Below are 17,620 nucleotides of genomic sequence, written 5' to 3'. Positions count from 1 at the left end.
GCCACTTCCTGGAGATGCATTTTTTTTCTCGGAAATTTTTTTTTAAGACTCAATTTTTAAAGGCTGGCTATTGCATTGATTCTTTAAATGCATTCATTTCCCCCCTAATTTTATTAATATGCTTCCCCCACTGAATGTTACTCTTGCTCAAAAGCAGAGTAATTACTTTCCTATAAGGTATGATTGGAGTGGTACAACAACAAAAAAATGCCTATGTTTATAAGTATTTCTTCCCGGTAGCTTCACTTGATACTCCGTGTTTTTCTCTAAGGCATTAGATGGTCCCAATAAACTGCAGTATTAATAATAACAACATTTAGTTAGATAATTAAACCATAATAAGCTATTATCACTTTTGAATTCATTAGTTGATGAGCCAGAGGTTAAACTGGGCAAATGGGGCAAAAATTCAAAAGAGTCCATTTAAAGCAAACTGGGCCTATCCTAAATCCAGGCCCCTGATCAGGACAGCATTCAAGGGTGCCCATGAAGGCAGCTAAAGGTATAGGGGTTGGGAGAAAACAACCCAAAAAGCATATTCCCCATTTTTAAAACAAGGACACTGTATAGAGCAAAGTTTATTTTAAAATACCATAGACACATCGCGATACGGCCCAGCTGAAAATGTCTATGGTGGCTGAGTATCTGCCCTGCTACTGGGCCTTAAGGGTTCCATTTCACCCCTTTTTAATATAAAAATCACTATTTTTAAGCAAAAGGTTAGATCCTGGCTTCACAGTCTTAAAAACTTCATTTTATTCTTCCATTAAAAGCAACTTTACATGCAAATGCACTGCTGGTTTAACTGAAGGTGGTTCAAGTATGCTTCTTCTTCTGAAATCCTTCTCCTAAATCCTAGGTATGAGTGATTATATCACACACAGAAAATAAACAACAAAGACCCCACTCACATTTGAGAATCATTTACCATCCCCACTCCCTAAGCACCCTCAAATGGGAAATGGAAATAACAAGACTGATCATAATTGGATTAAGAACTATAATTCTTTAATTCATTCATCAAATTGAGGCATTTGGAACAGTTTATTTACAGAGTTGTTTAGACAGTTTTGTGTGGTGTTTTTTAAGATAAACCAAAATGCCTTTCTGAAAGAAGTTTCAGATCCCAAATCATTAACATATGAAAACCAAATGTAGACAATTTACAAATGGGTGTTTTAAAACAACGTTTGGAACAAAATTGGACTTTTATTTTATTAACTATCTACAAATCTAAGCTCAGGATATAGCTTATTTGAAACAGCCAAGCCCTTTCTTCACCTTTCAAATAAACCTCCATTTCTCAGGCTAAAGAAGTGTGATAAGCATGTGAGGGAACACATCAACTTCTAGCCTAGACAAATAAGTTTTCCAAGCTACTCTCAAAACTCTAATTACAGCGTTCTCTGCGACCAGAGGTGATCAGACACTGGGTGAATCATCCAGGTTATGCCAATCAATCATAACAAACAATTCTACCTGGTGGAAATCTAAATAGTGTTCAGTGTTAGAACTCTAAGTGATTTGAAATCCAGTATATTTTAGAGTAATAAAAACAAGTTTTATCCTGCCCTGAGTATTATAATTTTATATAATCTACCTGCGCTTATTTGCTTAGTCATGTCTGACTCTTTGCGACCCCATGGACTGCAGCCCACCAGGTTCCTCTGTCCATGGAAACTCTCCAGGCAAGAATAGTGGAGTGGATTGCCATGCCCTCCTCCAGGGGATCTTACCCACCCAGGGATCGAACACAGGTCTCCGGCATTGTGGGTGAATTCTTTACCGTCTGAACCACCAGGGGAGCCTATATAATCTAGACATACCTTCAAAACAATGATTGCCTATCACTCAATAAAGGGATACAGCTTTTACAAGAGGACAGTTTGTTCTTTTAATCATTATATCATATTTTTCATTTGCTTTAGAGAGAAAAAAATTCCCCAAGCATTCAAGTTTTTTAAATGGAAAATGAAATTTTAAACTCTCCCTACAGCTTCTGCCTTATGCCCAAAAACGATAAAAAAAAAAAAAGAAGCTATATCTCAGTATAAACTTCACTCTTGTTATTTACTGTTTACTCCATATACTCCACAGATAACATCTTTATAAGCATATATTCATTTTTTTTCTTTTACAAAACCATGTGTCAGTCTAAACAGGATGTGCATTTACATGTATAGAACTAAGTTAACTTGAAATAACCACTGGATCTCAAATGCCTGGTTATTTACCAAATAAGTTTGAGTTTTGAATCCTGTCTGCCATTCAACCAGAACTGTTCAATCTCAACAACAAAACTGTATAAGGTTTCTGTATGAAGAGTTCAAACTCTTTTTTCCTGTATTAAGAGTATACTTTCAAGTCTGTATCAGATTGATTCAATACTGCCCACTCAAAATGGCTACAAAAAGATTTTTTTTTAATCCACAAGCAAACAAAAACTCTGTTATTTCTGCATGTACAAGGTTGTTAGAAAGACCACTGGTAAGAAAGGGAAAAAAAGAATTTCAAGTGAGTATGCTGCTATATAATTAACACAAATAACTAAATAATTATGCACATCCCTTCCCATCCCCACAATTAAATGTTTTTAAACAACTCGCGTGATGAAAGATCTACCTTTTAGGCAAACAAAAGCCATCCCTACCAGTTTAAGGATTTAACTGATGCTGTATTGCATCAGTTTTAAGTGATGCCTATGATTTTTATCTTGTATACTTCTGAGGAATAAACAGTTAATGACATAATCTGCAGGAGAACTTTACACAATGCCTAAGAGAACCTTCAGTGAAAGTACTTATGATTTTAAATCATTGTGGCTGGATTTATCTAAGCTTCAGCCTCAGAGCTATATTTAAATCAGGAAGAAGCACCCCCAGAAACTCTCTCCCATGTATCAGCGTTGGAAACCAGATTCCTTTCCTATCAGAGTTAATGGCAGTTCACCGTACAGCTGAATTCTTTCAAAATTAGCCAGATCAAAATTCAGCAGTTCTGTAAAGTCTCTAAGAGAGCGTCCTCCTTGTAAATGCTATAAAAGACAAAGTTAAAAAACATTTCCGTATACTTTAAAACCATCTGGCCCTTAACCTAATCACTTCTGGCAATCGAGCCGTACTCCTGGTAACCCCGATCAAAAAGTCTGCCCTGGTTTTTCTGATTGAAATGTCCATTGCCTACAAATCTCCCACGCACCTTCTTGATTGGCCTGTTTTGTTTGTGTGGTTCTGTTTTGTTTTTGTGTGTGTGTGTGAAAGATACTAGGGGCCATTATTTATGAACAGCAAGGAAACAAATCACTCTGTCTAGTCTCTCTGCAGATTCCCACACTTATTACCCAAAATCCCCCAGCTCTTCCTCGGTCTTGACCTGAACGAAAGAACTGTGCTGGGCCTGAAGGCAGTCTCTTGGGGAAACCGGCTCATGCTTTTCTTGAGAAACTACTTTGGATATCTGGATATAGTGAGGATCTCAACTGGGTTAGAACTAATCCCTAAACTTTTCTCAAAAAGTACAGTTGACTGCCACCCAGAGTGCCTGGGCTGGCTGGCACTGAGAATATCGTTTTGCACAGTCACAGAATTTCTCATTTTGACCCGCTTTCAGTTGGGAAAGGAAGATAACGACATGAATTCACATTCGCCACCGCTCTGCCTTTGGTCACAGAGGCCAGCGTCTTTAGATATTCACCAGGGTCCACCTATGTATTAATAGATTCGCTTTGTAACGTGGAAGGGAAGTTACTATTAAAATATGTAAACAGTGCTTCGTGTGCATCCCATGCCAGCCGATCAATACTCAACCAACTGCTGCTAACAGACGCAAACATTTCCAAATGCAATTTGATCTCAACTCGTATAACCTCTTTTCCTGGCTTTAGGACTGGAGCCCAAAGTGCAAGCGAGGTTTCCCCAACCCGCGCTTCAAGTGACAACACGTGAGCGGTCTCCACTTCGTACTCGGAGCGGGGTGGGGGGTGAAAAAGTAGTTGCAATTAAACATTAAAGCTTCCGGTGTCTGAAATCCCTAGAATCTACGAGGATGAGGCTCCTTTCCGAAATTCCGGGCGGGAGGGGCCGGGAGCGGGGGCTGGGGAGGAGGAGGACTGATGCGGAGAAGGATGGCAGAAAGCGAAACAAAAAGACAACCGGGGGAGCGCTCAGGTAGTGGGTGCGCCGGGGGTCGCGCGTCCGTCCCGGGAAGGATCGGAACCACCCGCCCCCCACCCCGCCCCGGCCAACTTTGAGGGGCTGCCGCGGGCCGCCGGCCGAGAGGCACCGACCAGCCTCAGCGTTTTCCCAGCGCTCCTCCGGCCCGCCTCGCTCATCACCATCTCCACCGCCACCACTTGCAAAACAATACCGGCAGCGGCACGCAGGCTCCCCGAGCGAGATATATAAAGTTAGCCCGCTCGCTGAACTGGGTCCAAGCCCGCACTCCGGGGTCCCCGGCGGACGGCCGTCCCCCGAGCGGGGGTGGGGGACGGGGCGGCTGTCAGCCCCGAACCTCCGCCCGCCTCCCCGCGCCCCCACCCTGTCCCCCTCCCTCCGTACTTGAGGAAACTCCGCCGGCGGCCCCCTCCCTCCTTCGCCGGCTCTCCAGCTGGAGCCGCGAGCGAGTGCGGCGCGGCGGGCACGGGGAGAGCGCTGCGCCTTGGAGGGCTGCCCGCAACCACGTCGGGACCCACAACAAAGTTAAAACGCTGCGATTCACGCACCTTACCGGCTTTCCTCTGCGTCTCCTCGGGCGCGGGATGCAAAGTGGCACAGTGGCGGGCTGGGGGGCCCCCCGGGAGGAGACTGGAGATGGGTTTGGTGGCTCGCCTTTTCCACTGTGTGTGTGTGTGTGTGTGTGTGTGTGTGTGTGTCTGTGTGTGCGCGCGCGCGTCCCTCTCCCCCAGTCTCTGGCTCGCTCGCTCGCGCTCCCCGTGTAGCTCTCAAGGACGAGGTGAAATCCCTTGGCTGGTCATGAGGCGGCTTCAGAGGCAAACAACACAATGCGAGCGCAAATAACAAAAGGCAAAAAGACAGTCGGAACAATGGGGGAGGCGAGGGCAGCGCACCCGCCGCCGGTCAGCTCGGCCCGGCGCCCGCCCCGGGGGGGTGCGGCGGGGGCGGGGCGGGGGCTCGGGCTCCCTCCAGGTCGCCCCCCGGGCGCCCGCAAACCCACCCTGACCTCCTTCCTGCCGCGGGCCGCCCGGTCGCCCTCTCTGTCCATCCGAAGGGGACAGAGCCCGGAGTTGGCTTCCCCGTCCGCTGCCGAGTAACTAGATTGTAAATAACGCGGCGATGACCCACACCGGGCAGGAATTTTTTTTTTTTTAAAGAAAACAATCTGCCCTCCACTTCAAGGAGCGATAAAATGAAATGGCAGGAGGGGAAGGGGGCAGGGAGAAGGAGACTATCTCTAAATCTTGATGGAGCTCGCGTCTATAAATATGCATTCGTGTTTAGTCAAGTCCCCTTTGTCAACTTCTTCCCTGCGCTGGAACCTCACCCGTGTCCTGGAAGCATCACCTGGGCCCCTTGGCGCCCCCCGACTCCCGTTTGCACGCGGGAAAGCCGGCGCGGAGGGCGCGCGTGGGGGTCTGCGGCTGTCCGCGGAACCTTCTGGGAGGCGAGCCGCCGGCCGCCCAGCGCGGAGGCTGGAGCGGCGAGTGGTTTGGTTTTTAAAGCGCCCACTGCTCCCCCGAAGAGCCGCTCTGCGCCCGCGGGTCCCCGCCGACGGCACTCCGCACCCACTTACTCCTTGGCGGGTGGGGAGGTGGGTGAGGGGGAGAAAAGTTTTGAGGCGCTCTCATCTCTGCCTCTGGGGTGGTTGAAGTGGTTTGGTTTTGTGTGCGTAAAGCACCAAATCCCAGTGCCCAAGAACTGGGGAATGATGTTTAGTGGGGGGTCTCAACAAGGGTCGGCGGCTGGGGCTTCGACTCCTGAGTCTGCGACCGTGGAGACGGCGCAGGAAGGCGAGAGCGAGCCCCCCCGGAGTCTCATCCCCAAAGGAAGAAACTCCGAAGGTAAAGCCCCGAGCAGGAGCTGTGGGGGCTGATTTGTGTGTGTTCTGACAGCTCCCGGGCTGCTCCGGCGCTTATCTCTACCCATCTTTACTTTCATTGACTTAAATCAGCAGCCGGTTTGCCAGGGGGGGTTAAAAAAAAAAATCCTATTAAATCTCAAACCTAGGATGGAGCGGGGGAATCCGGACCGCTCTCCCCGGATCTGGTGTCCAGAAAGGGAAGGCAGGGGGATGTCTCGAGGGAGGTCACGGGTTCGGAGGAGGATGGTAGAGCAGAGGACTAAGACACAATACGAGCAACACGTTTCTTTTTCTCGCCGTCCCCTTTCCTCTTGTTGAGCTGGATGCCAATTTGCATGTTCTCTCTCCACTCCCGGGCAAAAAAATTTTTTTCAGTCGCGCATCCACGGACTGAGCCGCGTCCCTCGGCACCCCCAGCATTTCCCAGAGAGCAACACCACCACCCGGAGATCAATGACCAGCCTGTTTATTCTTCACGCGCCTGGAAGGGCAGGGCACTCAGGGAGCAAGGGAGGGAGGCTTGGGGCTCGCCTGTGCGCGATCTCTCGCAGACTTTTTTTCTAGCTGGTTTCTAAACGGCAGGTAACAAGCAGAGAGAGTTCCTTAATGCACGCAACACATACCAGTCACAATATATTCGCCTAGAAAAGTGAGACATCCTCTCTCCCCCTTTCCACCCTTTGTAGATTTGTCTCTGGAGGTGGGTTGCTAATACCTGGGATTTTTGCACTTGTCTAGGGCGGGAACTTTCTGGGGTGTTTGACAATTGATTATCTGGTACCTGCTTTCTAAAAATGGCTAAACACCTTTCCTTAGAACCCAAAGTGAGAAATGCAAATCTTAATAACTCAAGGCAAAAATTTCCAAGTGTAAGCATGGTTATTATTCACTCCCACAAAGAAAAACTTCCTCTTCCACAAATATTTGATAGCATAGAGCCCAGTAATTAAGAGAACAATCAAATAAACTCAAGGCTTTCATGGGGACTCTAAATTATCATCTGCCTAGAATTTTTAAGCAGTGTTAATCACTTGCCAACTTGAGTATAGCTGGAGCTGTAGCGTTCTAAATGTGTATCCTTAACAATTTTACTATGTTTTCTTAAGTATTTAATGAGTGAGACCACGGATATTAATAATATTCAAATTGCTGGATCAATGTGGTCTCACCAACTGTGTGAAAAAATTCTCTGCCTCTGTGCATAAAACATCTTGCTGCATGTTAGTTTTCCTCACATTGACTGTATCCCACAGGCTTCGGGTCTTGAAGCACTTGCATAGTAAGAATATAAGAATTCCTAAGAATGCACCAATAATTGCCCTGTGCACCTGGAATTTAAGTGTAATTTTATTCCAAAGAGTTCTTGGCATTTACTAAATGATTTATTTTCATAATACATATGTAGTTGGTTTTCACAGTTAGCTTTCACTACTGGGGTCTTTATATAACCTGCAAGAAACAGATCAGGCCAACTGCAAGAAAAACAAAACAAGCTCCTCCCCTCACTACCCATTATATGAAAATAAGTAACATTTGACAGGGGGCTGTTGTTTGCAGTGAAGTTTTACTTCCTCTTGGCCCACACTCAGTGTAAACAAAGAGACAGAGTGAGTTCTTTGCCCCTACCTCTCTATCCAGTGAGTGACAAGTGGCTGGGTTGGCCTAACCCAACCAAGCAGAACAGAGCCACCTTCTCGGGGTTTCAGTGTAGCAGCTCCTGGGACCCTCTGGTTTCCTACTTGCAGGAGATGAGAGCCTTGGGCAGAAGGAAGAAGGCGCTGTCTCAAGCTGCCTGGTGAGATATTGGTGAAACTTGAATTACACCAACCTCTTCTTTTTTTTTTTTTTTTGCTCCTACAGGCAACAGAACTTCCAACCATTTATGGTTATTGAAACCACATGGCCTTAAGACTAACCCTATGATCATTATAGAGCAACAGCATAGCTGATCAAAAACCTCCAGTGGAATGTTTGTTTGTGTTGGGCTTAAAAAAAATACCCATATTTGAAGCGGGACTGACAGATGAAAGATCAGTGTTTCCATTTATCAAGCATTTACTATGTGCCTGGCTCTTGGCCAAATGCTTTTTATGTATTTTGTCCCTATTTTTTGCCACAAACCTGCAAGAAATATTACATCCCTGTTTTGCAGAGGAGAAAACTAGAGCTCAGAAAGGTTAAATGACTTGCCCAGAATCATATGGCTTCTAAGTGGTTGTGCCAAGTTGCCAGTACTGCCTGCTCCAGCTTTAAGCCCTTCCACCGCACCTGGATACACTGACATTTTATATTAATATCAGTCTTTCAGTAAGAACTATTTCCTTAAATGCAGAGATTTAAAATACCACATTTGTACTATGTACTGTCCAGAAATGATCTATGTTGGTATTCTCATGCTGCTTAATAGATAACTGTGAAATTTCTAAGAAAATCTTATGTGTCCATATATACTAAATATAGAAGGTACCTAACAATATATATGAAATTATCGTATTTTGTAAGCCAAGCAATTATGTATTATATGTATATAGCCATATGATATAAATGGTAAAACAGTAGCTGAGGTTTTGGAATCCATATAATTTTACAAGCATTGTTCTAAATGCCTTGCATGTATAAGCTCATGTAATCTTCACGACTATAATTTTGCAATGTCATTTTATAGGAAAGGAAACCGAAGCAGAGAGAGGTTTTATAATTTGTCCAAGTTTACACAATTAGCAGATGATGGAGCCTGGATTCAAATGAAGGTACTCTAGCTTTAAGACCTTATCTACTTTGTTATGCTACCTTTCAATATATATACTTAGACGTATAAAGTCTGAATACTTATACTCATAGGCCTATATGCTACAGTTGTTCCTTAACATAGATTTCAACTGCGCAGGTCAATTTATAGGCAGATTTTTTTTCATAAACACCACAGTTCTACTCCATCTACAGTTGGTCGAATCTCCAGGTACACAGGGCAGACGACAGGACTTGAGAATCCGGCAATTTTGGTACGCAGGCATGTCCTGAAAACAATACCCTGTGGATGCCGAGGGACATCTATGTAGATTTAACTCTCAACTTTAGGAGAAAATAAAGGCACGTCAACTGAGATTTGTTGCATCCCCATATTCAAACTGCCTCCTGCAGCACTAGAAGTATTATTGATGGGAGAGGCATTTACATTTGTCCAAGGTATTAAAGATTCTCTAAAAATTGTTAAGGCAATCTCAAGCTCCCAAACATACTTGGAGGCATTGTTTTGTTGCAGTTGTTTTAGTCATTAAGTTGTGTCTGACTGTTTGCAACCACATGGACTGTAGCCTGCTAGGCTCCTCTGTCTCTGGAATTTCCCAGGCAAGAATACTGGAGTGGGTTGCCATTTCCTTCTCCAGGGGAATCTTCCCAACCCAGGGATCAAACCCATGTCTCCTGCATTGGCAGGCGGATTCTGGGGAAGTGCTAATGAATATGAATTAGGAGTGTCCAACATTTGACCCCAGTTGATTTGTACTAAGTTCATTTTGGATTTCTTTGGTCATATGTGTTAAAAAGAGCAGAGATAGGGTACTTGGGAATCCTAAAGAAGATAGTGAAGGAGGCTAATAAATACAAAAATCTGTGACCTGAGAAGTAGAGGGAAATTTACAGGATGCAAGAAACCAAATATGTCGTGTCATCATAATGGTTACGGATAATCCATTTTTATTCATTTTTTAAGTTAGGGTAGTTTGTCAACTCTCACTCCATTAATAAGAGTATATTATATAGTGGTTATTTAATATAATGGTTATTTATGCTTAACAATTATGGACTAAAACAATTACATCCCTCAATGGAACCTTAAAATATTTGATAAGAATCCCAGATATATGAGTGGTTTATCCCATGTCCATTTTTCTATATGCATATCAAATTGTAAAAGTGAGCTTCTCCAGAAACTAACACAACATTGTAAATCAACTATACTCCAATAAAAATTAATTTTAGAAAACTTTAAAAAATAAAAGTTAGCTTCTCCAAATCAGTCAACTTTGAGAAAATACAGTGAGATCATCTCTTTCTCTTCTTCTCTCCCTAAATACAATTAGGGATTATCTGTGGAAGGAAAAGTAACTGATGACAATCTTCCTTCCTTGGATCCTCTTAATGCTGATAACAACTGAGATACTGACATCTAAATGATTAACTTTACTGGTTCTAATGTTCCTCTTCAGAAAAACTGAAAAAGACACCCTATACCTAACAGATGCCACACATTAAGCTCTTACTGAAAAAAACTTTTAAAGCCCTATTACAGATACATATGTTTTCATTTAAAAACTACTATGAAATCGAGTGTTCTTTTATTTAAACATTCCCCTGTGGTTCTACGAATTAAGGATCAGTAGTACTATATTAACTGAGAGCCAGACCCAACTGGTTAAAGACAGTTGGTAAAACTGCCAACACTGGTTTTGTTGCCGAAGTTGACTGAAATGTGAGGCAGCATATACATTAAAGAGTGAATTCTAATTTTTTAAACTTTCTCATTTTGGTAAGTATTTAGAATGAACTTTTTTTTTTCAGCCACAGTTTTGAAAAGAGGAAATAATGTATAAAACCCAGATGCTTTACACAACCAAAACCACAATAGCATTGCTTTTATTAGTGGGGTGTGTTTATTATTCTGATTGTTAAATTTTCCTTTCCTGGGAGAAAAACCAAAAGAACAAGATTGGCTTGATTCAAGAGAAACAACTTGCAGTTCCCACATCTTGTCTCTTAATTTTACTGTTTTTCAGTTTGACTTCTGTCCTTTAATTTTAAATAATGAGTATAAAATGTGGGAGGATTTAAACATGTAAAAATCGGTTTTTTTAATGTGTGGATTCTTTTCAAGTGTAGTTTTCACAATATAGTCTGTGTTCTCTATTGCTACAAATTTTGTATCAAAAATATATGAAGGTTTACATGCAATGGGACACATTGATTTAATTTATAAGGAAAAGGGTAATGACATATTTTGCTGATTTAGAATTGGTAGCAGAACAAATTATCAAGTGAGGCAATAATATTTCAAGCTTGAATCCCAGTAAGTTTTAGTTATTTGAGTCTGAACTCATGATTACTCCTGTTTCTGTTTCTTCTTTCAGGTTTTTGATCACATATTACCAAATGTGTCATATAGTATGTGAAATGTGGAGGGCAAATGAAGGAACAAACAAAATAAAAGGTTAACAAAAGAACATAAAACAAGGAGGGTAGTTAAAAAGCATTGCTTTAAAATGTCCTTTATATTTGAATTTCAGTAAATTATTGGAAGGAGGTAAATAAAATTTCAGTTTCGAGGTATCTGACACTTCTACTCTATGTTGTTGCTAAGTCATTAAGTCGTGTCCTACTCTTTTGTGACGCCATGGAGTTCAAACCTAATTCTGGTTCAACTACCCGGAATACCTCTTGGGATTGATGAGGTCTTGATCCTAAAGATGATGACCATTTGATTTAATACATTGTTCATTAAGCTTCTTCACATGGCCCTCTTTGGTCAAAGTGGAGGACATAATAGGTCTTTGTAAGTTTTGTAAAAATATCATGTTTCATGTGCATCATATCTTTCAAGACAAAAGGTCTAAGTCTAAATTAGAGGTGATCAGGAAAAGGTGAAGTTCCGTCTAGTCAAAGCTGTGGTTTTTCCAATAGTCATGTATGGATGTGAGAGTTGGACTATAAAGAAACCTGAGTGCCAAAGAATTGATGCTTTTGAACTGTGGTGTTAGTGAAGACTCTTGAGAGTCCCTTGGACTGCAAGGAGATCCAACCAGTCCATCCTAAAGGAGATCAGTCCTGAATATTTATTGGAAGGACTGATGCTGAAGCTGAAACTCCAGTACTTTGGCCACCTGATATGAAGAACTGACTCATTGGAAAAGACCCTGATGCTGGGAAAGATTGAAGGCGGGAGGAGAAGGGGATGACAAAGGATGAGATGGTTGGATGGCATCACCGATGCGATGGACATGAGTTTGACTAGGTTCCTGGAGTTGGTGATGGACAGGGAAGCCTGGTGTGCTTCAGTCCATGTGGTCGCAAAGAGTCGGACATGACTGAGGGACTGAACTGAGTGACTGATAGCTATTGGGATGAATGTACCAATTTCCTGACTGGAGGGAAAGCAACAATCCTAGCCCTTGGAGAGTCAATATCTCACCTTTGGTGATGGTAAGAGTGGGATGGGAGACAAGGATCTCCTTGCGGCCTAGATCCAGCACCATGGTCTGGCACAAAACAGCTGCAGCTGGCAGTCTGATTACCTGCTGGCTCATCACCTCTATCTGCATATTATAAACACATGAAAACTCAAGTGGACCTGAATGGCTCCAAACTCTTCTGTTGCACCTGATTCCATCAAGAGCAGCTTCAAATATGGGTCCTCAGCAGCAAATAAGTGTAAACACACACATTGACACACTCTTGTTTCATTTTAACAGTTACAAATTCAAATGCTTCCACTGGTGCCCTAGCTTTCCTTGGGTTATGTCATGTATAATCCCAAGGCTCATAACTACTTGCTCCTGTGACTCAAATGAAATAATGTGATGGTGAACCAAACCAAGTTCCACAGAACATCCCTGACTGGAATGACTTGGAACATGAGCATGATGCTAGAGGTTAGAGCATCCGTTTTGTAACCAAGAGTGACAAAAACATACTAAGGGTGGTTCAGAAGAAATAAGGAAGTGATATGAGTTCTAGAAGTGATTGGGAGGACTTCTCTGGTGGCTCAGTGATAAAGAATCTGCTTGCAATGCAGGAGACCCAGGTTCAATCCCTAGGTCAGAAAGATCCCCTGGAGAAGAAAAGGCAACCTGCTCCAGTATTCTTGCCTGGGACATCCTATGGACAGAGGAGTCTGGTGAGCTACAGCCCATGGGGTCACAAAAGAGTCAGATATGATTTAGCGACTAAACAGCAAAGTGATTAGGAGGTTTCCCAAGACCACATGACTGCCTACCTCTGGATTTCTCATTATGTGACACAAATAAAATCTTTATTTTTATGCCAAAATTTTGCTGTCTTCTGTTACTTGGAATCGAGTACGGTTACTAAGTAAACATTTTTCTTTGGGTCCAGTATCCTTTACCATCTTCTGGAAATTGCTCTCCATTCTCTATGTAAGCAGTTCTACTTAATGCTTTAGCTATATAGTCCTTTTCTTTCATGCTGTACCTCCTAAGAGTCACATGTAGCTAGGCAAAATAGCCCTTTTTTTTCCTTGGGCCTCATTTGTGAGAATGTAAGCCCAGAAGCTGATTTTAGCCATGAATCCAAGTTTATGATGGTAAACAACATGAGAGAATAAAATAGCAGCACAAAAAGAGACAGGATGGTTTGGAGCCCAGTCGAGGCCATTATTCCAAACTGAGAGGTCATCTGAGCCACTCTAGTTTCTATTGTTCACTTTTTTCATTCTTCTTCTTTTGATCCACTCTAGTATCTTTCTAATAAATTTCATGAATTTTATTTTGCTCTGATTGGTTTCAATTCAATACTTATTTGTCACATGCAAAAGTATAGTAACTAATACAGAAATGAGAGTAACCTCCCAGTAATAGGCTGAATGCTTATGTCCCTTCAAAATTCATTATGTTGAAATCCTAATCTCCAATGTGATGAGATTAGGAGGTGTGGCTTTAGGAGGTGATTAGGTCACGAGGATGAAACTCTTATATATGAAATTGAGATTTAGCGTCCTTATGAAAGAAACCCCAGTGAGAGCCCTGCTTTTTGAAGTACCCACATCCAGATATCTTCACACATGTCCCATACCAAAGAATTGTCTTTTCCTCTTTGGAAATGAGAATCCTAGAGATATAAAATGCAAATCCTCTGTGCATCTCTCCAGGAAACATCAGACTGTTCTGTAAAAATTTATTTCTAGAAGACTGCTTAAGTATCCCCAACAGTTCTATATGAGCTTGCAGATTTGACTACATCAGAATTCTAGCAGCAGTTACTTGCTTTCGTTCTTTCACCTGTTATTTTAAAGATCAGAAGAGATGAGGGTTACAAATGTAGTTTATAACCTTCAAATATGATTACATCAAGTATTATTGAATCATAAAAATAATCTCTTTGTGGCAAATAGATGGGGAAAAAGTGGAAACAGTGACAGATTTTATTTTCTTGGGCTCCTAAATCACTGTGGATGATGACTGTAGGCATGAAATTAAAAGGTGCTTGCTCCTTGGAAGAAAAGCTATGACAAAGCCTAGACAACATATTAAAAAGTAGAGATATCACTTTGCCGACAAAAGTCTGTATAGTCAAAACTGTGGCTTTTCCAGTAGTCATGTACAGATGTGAGAGTTGGACCATAAAGAAGGCTGAGCACTGAAGAATTTATGCTTTTGAACTGTGATGCTGGAGAAGACTCTTGGGAGCCCTTTAGACAGCAAGGAAATCAAACCAGTCAATCCTAAAGGAAATCAACCCTGAATATTCATTGGAAGGACTGATGCTGAAGCTGAAGTTTCAATAATTTGGCTACTTGACACAAAGAGTCAATTCACTGGAAAATACCCTGATGCTGGGAAAGATTGAGGGCAGGAAAAGAAAGGGGCAACAGAGGGTGAGATTGTTGGATGGCATCACTGACTCAATGGACATGTCTGAGCAAACTCCAGGAGACAGTGAAGGACAGGGAAGTCTGGTGTGTTGCAATCCATGGGATTTAGCGACTTGTCAGTTGAACAACCACAAAAAATAATCTGACAAAATTAAATATCTATAAACTCATCAAAAGAATAAAAGGGTTATAGAATTCCATTCTTGTTTATTTTATGTTTTACATTTGACCACACCCCGCAGCATGTGGGATCTCAGTTCCCCAGCCAGGGATTACAACTGTTCAAAGAGGTGCAGTCTTAACCACTGGACCACTAGGGAAGTCCCATTCATGTTTATTTTAAAGGAATCTATCAGTCTTTAATAAACTATTCAGTTCAGTTCAGTTGCTCAGTCATGTCCAACTTTTTGTGATCCCATGGACTGCAGTTGCAGTTGCAACACACCAGGCTTCCCTGTCTATCACCAGCTCCCAGATATTGCTCAGACTCACTTCCATCGAGTTGGTGATGCCATCCAACCATCTCATCTTCTGTTGTCCCCTTCTCCTCCTGCCTTCAATGGATAAACTGTTAGACTGTAACATACTAGGAGCTAGGCAAGACAAACCTTTATTGTTCCTCAAGTGACCCACTGATACTACAAAAGCATTAAATATAAACATTTACATTTGTATAAAATCTTACTATCATTTTCATAAAGGAAATGATAATCTTATTTAAAAAGGAGAATAGACTCAACAAATTGAATGTACCAAAACAGGTAAGAATTTATGGCAACAAGGCTAGATTTCTTCTCTCTTCTACATATAAATACAGAAAACTGCCTGTTGGAAGTTCATGTAAAGACTTCTTAAGATTCAGGCATCCTTTCAACTTGAATATCTTTAAGCATGCCCTGGTTTGTACTAGTGTTCCTCATTTTTCAGTGCCACAGTTTTCCAGGGAGAATACTCCCCTAAGGCATTGTCAGAACTTCCAGCCTTGGCCCTTACTGTAAATGGAGTTTTAGAAATGAGCTTACAGTTATGCAGTCCTGATTCATGCAAGACCTTTTTTGAAATTGCTCATCCCACCTTCCTTCCATCACCAATTCCACAGTACAATACATGCAAAATGAAGACAGAAGAGATGACACCCTGGGAAAAATAGAATTAAGATAAACCAGTTGAAATCTTACAAGAAACAACATTTATATCATAATTGAAATCTTAAAAGCTTCTTCTTTTTTTAATTTCAAAATTTGGCAGAAGACTAGCAAAGGAAAATACTTAGTGCCTTTCTCCACGGGCCATTTTCCTGTTGATCTGAGGCTATTGTCTATGTTGTATTATGCTCCGCATGTGCAAGGGGACAGGAGAGTTCAGAAAAACTCTTTCAGTGACTTGTGGCCCTCACACACAATTAGGATGATGACACTTCATCTGGCCGTGTTCCAGTGCTCTGAAGTCGGCAGTTACCGCAGGTCTACCACCAGCCGCGGATCAAAGTGCACCACATTGTCAAACAAGGAATCCAGAAGTAAGAATTGTGTTACATTTTTTTTTAAACTTCATTTTCCCTATCTGGAGAATGCAATCAATAATGAAAAGGTTAACATTAATGTTTGGGACTTCCCTGGTGATCCAGGGGTTAGGAATCTGTCTTGCAATGCAGGGGACTGAATTCAATCTCTGGTTGGGAACTGAGATCACATATACCAGAGCTACTGAAGCCCATGCAGCCACAACTAGAGAGCCCATGTGCCACAATGACAGATGCTAGCTTCATGCCACAACTAAGACCTGACACCGTCAAATAAGTAAATAATTTTTTTTTTTAAGAGGTTACTATTTATTGAGAACATGTGCCAGATATTTACTGTATATATGTGTGTGTGTGTGTATTCTCATTTAATTTTCATAACAATCCTAAAAGACAAGTACCATTCATACTCTGTCTTACCAAAGAGGAAACTGGGGCACAAAGAGAATAAGTAACTTTTCCAAGGTCACCCAGCTAACAGCTGCCTCCTGGAAAGGCAAAGACAACAGCAAGCCCCAGTGATGTGCATTGATATCCCCCAAAAGAAACCAAATATGTGAAGAAAATGATAAATTTTTACTACTGTTTTGCTACTGTTTTTTGTTTTTGTTTTTGTTTTTTTTGTTTTTTGTTTTTTTAGGCTTTGCTACTGTTAAAGAGCAAAAAGAAATGTATGCTATGAATAAAGTATTAAATATATGTCAAATGGACTTCTTGCTTTAGCTCAGACACATAAAGATCTTGGAAGCGAACACTCCAAACCTTCTTAAGACAAGAAAACGGTGGGCAAACTGAAATTTAATGGCTTTTCTTGAACCTGTCAGAGAACTAAGGCCATGAGGTACACCATCACTCCAAAACCTGTAGGAATGGGCACATCCCAAGTGTCACAGTCAAGGTCTGCTTACCTGGATCAGAAGATGCTAAAGCCACAAACTTGCAAGAACACTTCAGTGGTACTTTGGATGAATTGCTGGAGGCTGTAAGGGAGCTAGTGTGACAGTGAGATACTCCTATCTTAAGCAGCATTCACCCCACTTGGGTGGACTTTACTTCCAGTAAAGTGATGTAGATCCATTGCCTCATGGCTCTGGCAGGGGAAGGAAATAAGTAATCATTGTGAAGTAATACACATGGAGCTTTCTCCATAACAAAGGTCTATTGTCCAAGGGAAAAGACTACCAGACTTTTACTCCAGTTTTATCCCAGGAAAGGAATGCCTTTCCTCCTGTTCAGCCCCTCTAGCCTTCTTGTCTCAACTGTCTCACCTAAGAAAGGGAGAAAATGTAACCAGTGGGACTTCGAGGAAGCCAAAGGGAGCCCTGCATCTAGGGAAGGGAGCTGGGTGGAGCACTTGTGAAAGGTCACTGCCCAGCTCAAGCCACCAGCCCACTGAGAACTGAGATTTAATTCAGATTACAGAGTGCTTCCTCTTCCCCGATACCCTACCACCACTGTAG

General features: G+C 42.1%; 1 protein-coding gene across 6 annotated transcripts in view; it reads right to left on the bottom strand.

The window, feature by feature from the left end:
• Positions 1-5,610, bottom strand: part of SOX5 (SRY-box transcription factor 5) — a 1,093,182-nt gene extending 1,087,572 nt beyond the window's left edge. For 3 of the 6 annotated variants that reach the window (XM_065940347.1, XM_065940385.1, XM_065940396.1), the window contains exon 1: positions 4,721-5,031. The gene's annotated coding sequence lies outside the window, so the exon portion shown is untranslated. Of the gene's footprint in view, positions 1-4,720; positions 5,032-5,178; positions 5,226-5,499 lie in introns of those variants that run through there. The other 3 variants (XM_065940365.1, XM_065940375.1, XM_065940356.1) reach the window with 3 other exon arrangements.
• Positions 5,611-17,620: the final 12,010 nt, after the last annotated feature.

Source organism: Muntiacus reevesi, chromosome 1 (assembly GCF_963930625.1).
Source record: "Muntiacus reevesi chromosome 1, mMunRee1.1, whole genome shotgun sequence".
In the NCBI taxonomy this organism is placed as follows: domain Eukaryota; kingdom Metazoa; phylum Chordata; class Mammalia; order Artiodactyla; family Cervidae; genus Muntiacus; species Muntiacus reevesi.
Note: the sequence above shows the minus strand (reverse complement) of the source record. Positions and strands in the feature narration are given on the sequence as shown.